This window comes from Vulpes lagopus, chromosome 17, assembly GCF_018345385.1.
Source record: "Vulpes lagopus strain Blue_001 chromosome 17, ASM1834538v1, whole genome shotgun sequence".
Classification (NCBI taxonomy): domain Eukaryota; kingdom Metazoa; phylum Chordata; class Mammalia; order Carnivora; family Canidae; genus Vulpes; species Vulpes lagopus.
The window spans coordinates 29,862,088-29,869,008 of NC_054840.1; the positions used below are offsets into that span (position 1 = coordinate 29,862,088).

The window sequence follows — 6,921 nt, forward strand, 5'->3', positions numbered from 1 at the left end:
TACAAATAAAGAGGTTTACAGGTATTATAGCTGATAGAAGTTTTTTTGGATTTGTGTCTAAAAGCAAAAATCTCAAATGTCCAGAAGACAAATAAAACAATAATTTTTGAAGGATTATAAGTAATATTGCCAATTATAAAGTAATATAGCTGAAAGAGATAAAAAAAAGAGTAGAAAAAATAACATACCCAAGGGCACCTGGGGGTGGCTCAATTGGTTGAGTATCTATCATGGATTCTGTGTGGGTCGTGTTTCTGGGTTCCGGGAACAGGGGATCCCTGCTCTCGTGGGAGCCTGCTTCTTTCTCTCCTGCTGCTCCCCCTGTGTGTGCTCTCTCTTTCTGTAAATAAATAAATAAAATCTTTTAGAAAAAAATAACACGTCAATGCTGAAAGAAAAGTTATAGATCATTTTTGATAAGTATAAGTTAATGTTTTATCCTACTCATGTGGAATAGGTTCTAAATACCCTTTTATAGCGATTGATATTTTTGCACAAATCTTTTATACAAAATTGAAACTTTTCCTATTAAAAATAATTACGAAGGTTAAAATTAAATATCCGATGAGAATCTACAAATAAGATAAATATAAAATATGCCAGACATAAATAACCAAACCCAAAAACCCCATAAAAATGTCAAAAAATTATAAAGTTAAGTGCAGGCAACAGATAACGCAGGTACATCTAATATAAATAAACAAAAGCAAATCCTCATAATAAAGCATAATTATTTTTACAGGTCTAATTGCGGAGCAAAATTTTTGCTTTATGAATATTTTTTCTTACCAAATATTATAGAAATACTCCTAGATTTTCAACTCCTTCTTCATATCTATGCATTCTACAAGATTCAAATATCTAATAGTTCTGTCTTAAATTTCTGGACATGCTTGAGCAAACATCCGCATTGATTAATCTACAGCCTGACAGAGCACATTTTCTCTTGTTCTTTGAATTTTCCTGTAACCTCTTTGCAGAGTTTGTTGCAGGAAAACTCTTCTTCTTCAAGCAAAAAAAGGTAGACTGAATTGCATTTTAATCCATTTTAGCTTAGTATTTTACTTATTTTACTTTATCTCACTTTACAAACTATTAACAATATATTTGAATTTATTATATAAACCAAACCAAATTAATAAATATCGTGGAGGACCATGACCAATGGAGAAATTTCCACAGCCATATTTTTTTTGCAAAAAGTATTTTAGTAAAAGAAAAAAATTACCATAAAACATGCATGGATCCAACCACTTAAATTAGAAACTTAGGGTTGTGAGGCAATGCACATTATTCTCAGAGAGTTACCAGAAACTAGCGTTAATGAGTGACAAAGGGAGGGAGGGAGTGAGAGGAGGAATGACTGATTGATGGTTAAGGAATGAGCTCCCCATGATTGGATGCAGAGGCTGGCACGTCTAACCTGCAGCATGGATGGGAAGTCGGAAGACCTAGGAATAGATTTTATTGCAGTTAATAATTGAAGGCAAAGGCTGGCAAATTCCCTCTTCCTCAAGGGAATTCAATCTTTTTCTTAATACCTACAAATGATTGGATAAAAACATCCTATTAAGGATCCTCCTTAAACTGGTCTGAGAGGGGGGGAATGAAGAGGGCAGGAAGAAAATCCCGCCAGGAAACTTCCACCTCCCTTTTCTCTACTTTGTAATTTATTGATCAGTTTCGAGGGAGATGGGTGCCCTTTCCTCCGGCGGAAGGGAGCGGAGGCTTCCTTCCCGGGCCACATGCTAGGGAGGTGCCTGCTCCCTTTTCTTCTCCCAGTCGCGGGCCCAAGTCTTTCCTTCTTCGTCCGAAAGGTGGCGGAGGGGGGACTCGCTGCTACAAGCCTCGCCCCAGTGCCACTCATCCGTCCGCCACCGCATTCAGGTCGCCGGTGCCTGGGGTCAGATGGCTGGTGGACCTCTTCCTCCCCAGTTGTCTCGTGTCCCGGGGCCTACGCCCCCCCCGTCGCTTGTGGCCATGTCCGTCCCCGGGGACGGGGGGGCAGAACTGCGGCTCCCAGTTCCCCTCCGGCTCCGGGGTTTGCATGGGGAGGAATCCTCGTTCCATTGATGCAAATGGGCGACGTGTCGTGGGGGGAGGGAGGACGTGTGGGAGAGCCCTCGCCCGAGACTCTTGGTCGGCCTCCCTGCCCAGGCATCACTCAGTGATCATGGGTAAAGGGAACTGTTTCAAAAAAAAAAAAAAAAAAACCTGGAGCCCTGACCCTGACCCTAACCTAACCCCTAACCTAACCCTACAACCCTAACCTAACCCCTAACCTAAAACCCTGACCCTGACCCTGACCATAAACCTTAACCCTAACCCCTAACCCGTTCCTAACCCATTCCCTAACCCGTTCCTAACGCTAAAACCCGTTCCCTAACCCTTAAAACCCTAACCTGTTCCTAACCCCTAACCATAACCCTCAACCCTAACCCCTATCCTAAACCATTACCTAACCCCTAACCCCTAACCCTAACCCTAACCTTAAAACCGTTCCCTAACCCTAACCGGTCCCTAAAACCTGTTCCCTAACCCTAACCGTTCCCAAAACCCTTAACTCGTTTTCCCTTAACCCTAACCCGTTTCCCTAAATCCTAACCATTCCCTAACCCTAACCCCTAACCCTAACCCGTTCCTAACCCCAACCTTGTTCCCTAACACTAACCCTAACCATTCCCTAACCCAAACCCTAAAAACCCATTCCTCACCCTAACCCGTTCCTAACCCCTAACCCTAACCCATTCCCTAACCCTAACCCGTTTCTAACACGTTCCCCTAACCCTAACCCCTAACCAATTCCCCTAACCCCTAACCCTAACCCGTTCCCTAACCCTATCCTTAAACCGTTCCATAACCTAACCCTAACCGTTCCATAAACCCGAAACCTACCCTAAACCTTACCCGGTCGTTAACTGTTCCTAACCGAACACGTTCCCTATCCCGTTCCCTAACCCTAACCTATCCCGTTCCCTAACCCAAACACTAACCCTAACCCTAACCCTCTAACCCTAACCCATTCCTAACCCTACCCGTCCCTATCCCTAACCCATTCCTAAACCTAACCTCCATCCCCCTAACTGTACCTAACCTGTTTCCTACCCTAACCCGTACCCTAATCCCTAATTGTCCTAAACCTAGCCCAAACCCCTGCCTTACCCCTAACCCTAAACTTTCAAACCCCATCCCCTGCTCTATCTTAAACGTATTCATCCCCCATCCTAAACCTAAACCCTATACGTTTCTGTAACATTCACCCTATTTCCATTCCCTAACTCAGTTTCTAATCCCAAATCGTACCTGACTCCTACTCTTGACCTTCCCCATCTCTCACCCTAACCAGGAACTCGAAGGCATAAACCTTGATACTAATCCAAATCATCTAATTTCACCCTAACCACTTATTGTCACCCTAAACCCTAACCCTATCTCAATTGTCCCCATTCACTTACCTTGTCGTTCTGAGTAGCCTGCTGCTGAGGTGGTGTGACTCCGAAACAGCGCCTCTAGGGTCCTCCAGCAGGTCTGAGGAAGCGGACTCCGGTAATGGCAGAACGTGGGCCCATGGTCTTCCTGAGTCATAGACAGCAGGTCTGAGGACGAGGGGGGTCCTGGTCACTGTGGAATATGGCCTCACATCACCAGGATGCCTCCATGCGGGTTTCTGAGGAGGGCCAGGTTCCTGTCCACCGTGGACGCGGCCCCCACATAGGGACTGAAAGCCTACCCGCCTGTCCTGAGAAGGCTGGGGCTCCTGTCAGTGTAGAACCCCGGCCCCACGTTCATCCCGAAAAACTCCGTGGGTCTGAGGAGACCAGTCTCTGTCAGCGAGGACACGGCTCCACATGGTCGGAAGCCTACCTGCGAGTCCTGAGGAGGCCAGGGGCTCCTGTCAGCCTGGTCAGGGCCCCACATCCTCCTCAGGCAGCCAGAGCACCAGACTGGCTCCTGTTATGCTGGCGGAGAGGGCCTACTGGAGTACACACGCCCACTGACTTTCGGGCCTGGGCTGAGGGCTGAAGGAGGCGGTGAGGGAGGTGGCGTCCCCACTCCCAGGGCAGGACTTGCCCTCCTTCCAGGCTCCAAGCGAGACTATAACTGAAGAAACCCAACCCCACCCCCCCCACCCCCAAGGGAAAATTTAGGACCACGCCTAACCCAGAGGCAGACAACCAGGCGCCTTCCGGGAATTTAAGCAAGGAAAAACATTCTGTGGTTTTTCCAAGATAAGAAAAACCACCCCCCCCCCCACGCCACTGTCTCGAAGTCCCCTGAACAGTCATGTTGACCTTCAAAGAAATCATCGTGTCTTAACCCGAATGCTATGCTTAATCCCTCGGTTTGCCTTTAAAAGATGCACTGTAATTGCCAATCTGGGCTCTTCCACTTTGAGGCCGGAGGGCCCGTTTGCGCAAACGTTCAATTAAACCCTCTTGCTAGGGATCCCTGGGCTGGCGCAGCGGTTTATTTAGTGCCTGCCTTTGGCCCAGGGCATGATCTTGGAGACCAGGTCTAGTCCCAACGTTGGGCTCCCGGTGCATGGAGCCTGCTTTTCCTTGCTATGTCTTCTGCCTCTCTCTCTCTCTCTCTCCTCTCTCTTTCTGTGATGTCATAAAAAAAAACCCTCTTGTAGTTGCATCTGCCTGTCTGGGGTATGAGTCTCTGGGGCCCTCTACCGAGACATATTTGGCCGTGAGCTTTTTAGGGGTCCAACACTATGAGCTTCGGAAACGTCGTGTCGAAATGAGAGCACCACACCGGCTTCCCCCCCGCACTAACTTAAGGAAAAGGAATTGTTGAGACCACAGGTGCGAAAATGAAATGTGGACCAGACTTTTATAGTGTCCCGCCAAGACTCACTCAACCCTCTTCCACTGTGGGAGGGGGAGACGGGGTGGTGCAGCAGCCTGGAAACTGTGCCAAGGCTCCTCAGGAAACTTACCGATAGAGCTGCCCTGCGACGGCAGGTGCATGGCCTGGAGCACACTCTGAAGATACAGATGCAATGAAACGCCAGGCGGGACACCTGCGCCCCGATGTCACAGCAGCCGCGTTCCACAGTAGCCACCACTGTGGGAGGAGCCTCTGTGCCTTCAGACAGATGATGGTAGAGGATGGGGATAGTTGATGGGCATTTGAGAGAGGTAATGGTACTGCTATCAAAGAGAAGGAATCTTGCCTTTTGCAATGAGCGGATACAACTAGGGGATCCTGTTAAGTGAAAAAAGTCAGTGGAAAAGACAATGACCTATGGTGTCATTCATAGGTGGAATTAATGAAGCAAAGCAGATGAACATCTGTGAAGGAAGGAAAAACGAATAAGATGAAAACAGATGGCAGGAAATACAGATCTGTATCATTGGAAACAATCTGAGGGTCACTGGAAGATGGGGAGCGGGGGAGGGGATAACGGGGGATGGGCACGAAGGATGGCAGGTGATGTCACGAGCACTGCTGTTCTCTCCAACTGGTGAATCCTGAATTCTACCTCTGAAAGTTTATAATACACTATACATTAATTAATTGGGTTTAAATTACGTTAACAAAATCAGTTGTATCTGAGCCACATATTCTTCTGGACTCCCTGTTTCTGCTCCTTCAGCATTATGCTGGAACCACCCCTGTGGGTCTAAGTAGGCGCCCACACCTCGTGCTGGCCCAGCCCAGGCTAGAACTCACGGACCCCGAGATTCAGGACCTGGGTGAGGTCAGGAAGTCGATGCTTAACTGACAGAGCCTGCAGGGCCGAGGAACCACACTGCTTTATCCTGTGTCTCTGTGACATCGTTGAAAGAGAAAAGTTGCTGGCCCACTTGTCCTGCTTTTCCATTAATGGATTTGCTGTCGGGGTCATTGTGGGGGCTGACGGTTGTTTAGGGTGTTTTTTTTTTTTTTCCTACTTCTAGGATCTACCACCATGATTTTGAGGGAATGACATTGAAACCGAGGGCTTCAGGAACTGTGGACATTTTTCACAAGAGGAGGCTTCCACCCACGAAAACAAGGCGGACTCCCAGAGCCTGGTATGGCTCAGTGCACAAAGTTCTTGTGCTCCTTTCATTCAGGTTCTTTATTTAGTCTCTGTGATGTCCTGATAAGGAGTCACGTCCTTCATTTCATTCCTGAGTGCTCCATTTTCAGGAGCAGCATGGTACTGAGCTCTGTGAGTTCGTTGGTGTCCATGAATTTACTGAATTCAATCATAGTTCTAACAGGTTTTCGTGGGGGCTCTCGGGTTTCCTGTTTCCTGCCACCGGTCTTCAAACAATTAGGGGACAGTGTGAACGTCCCCTTGGAGTGGAAACCTTTGCTGTTTCCTGTCTGTTGACTAACATTAGGACTTCCAGCATGAGAGGGACCTCCTTGGCTTGTTCCTGCTCTTAGGGGAGCGATTTTCTGGTTTTCTTAACCTTTCACCCTTTCAGGTTTCACCTTGTGATGTCATGTGCGGGCCTTCCTAGAGGAACTTTATTATGATGATAGACATTTCTCAAAACCCACTAGGGCTTTTGAAGTTGTTAGTTAGTCAAATGCTTTTTCTGCAACTCTTGAGAGGATCGTATGTATGCTTTTTGTCCCTGTCTCTCGTTTTTCTTTTTTAAAGATTTTATTTATATATCCTGAGTGACATACAGAGATGAGCGGCAGAGAGTGAATGGCAGAGGACATGGCGAGAGGGAGAAGGCGGCACCGTAGTAGGGAAACTCGACGTTGGGACTCGTTCCCGAGGACTCCAGGATCACGCCCTGGGGACTGAAGGCAGGAGGGTTAAAACCGCTGAACACCCCGGGGACTGCCCCATGTCCTTTCTCGGTTAATGTGATGGATCTGTGACGGATGGACGAGGGGCCTGGGCAGGAAATGGGAATGTAGATGAACGATAGTAACAGTTTAAGCGTTTGGATTAAATAAAATAAG

The 6,921-nt window shown here is 47.4% G+C and overlaps 1 pseudogene; it reads left to right on the forward strand.

Annotated features, from left to right (window-relative positions):
- The window catches only part of LOC121477397, a 115,530-nt pseudogene that overhangs the window by 97,278 nt on the left and 11,331 nt on the right, over window positions 1–6,921 (forward strand).